General features: G+C 35.2%; 1 protein-coding gene across 1 annotated transcript in view; it reads right to left on the minus strand.

Annotated features, from left to right (window-relative positions):
• The window catches only part of LOC122086326 (alpha-amylase 3, chloroplastic-like), a 35,706-nt gene that overhangs the window by 1,345 nt on the left and 33,903 nt on the right, over window positions 1-458 (minus strand). The window lies entirely within an intron of this gene.

Below are 458 nucleotides of genomic sequence, written 5' to 3' on the forward strand. Positions count from 1 at the left end.
AGAGAGAGAGAGAGAGAGAGAAAAGAAACTGGGACGCACATTAGAACAAAATCTACCTACTGGACACCCCTAAACCAATACAGTTAACAGTATAATAAAGAGAGTAAAAAGAAGTTCTAGAACAGATTATTAGTCATCAATTTGGTCAATTTGTCAATTATCAACCAAGTTCACCTGGGAATGCTGGATTGCAACACTGGGTATATAACATGCATGTGTCTTAACAGCTAACAAGGGTGGACAGCTATTCCATTTGGTATTCATCTTAGACTTCTATATCTAACAAACCATACCAAAAGAGTGAAAATTTGTCAGCTCCACAATTTGTACCCCAGATCCATTCCTTTTAGAATTATTTGGTCCTCCACAGAATTTATCTATGCTTAAACAACAAGCTGAATCTATTCTTCCCAGCATCAAATACAATTGAGACAGCCAAAAAAAAAAAAAAATTTAAA

Source organism: Macadamia integrifolia, chromosome 8 (assembly GCF_013358625.1).
Source record: "Macadamia integrifolia cultivar HAES 741 chromosome 8, SCU_Mint_v3, whole genome shotgun sequence".
Taxonomy (NCBI): domain Eukaryota; kingdom Viridiplantae; phylum Streptophyta; class Magnoliopsida; order Proteales; family Proteaceae; genus Macadamia; species Macadamia integrifolia.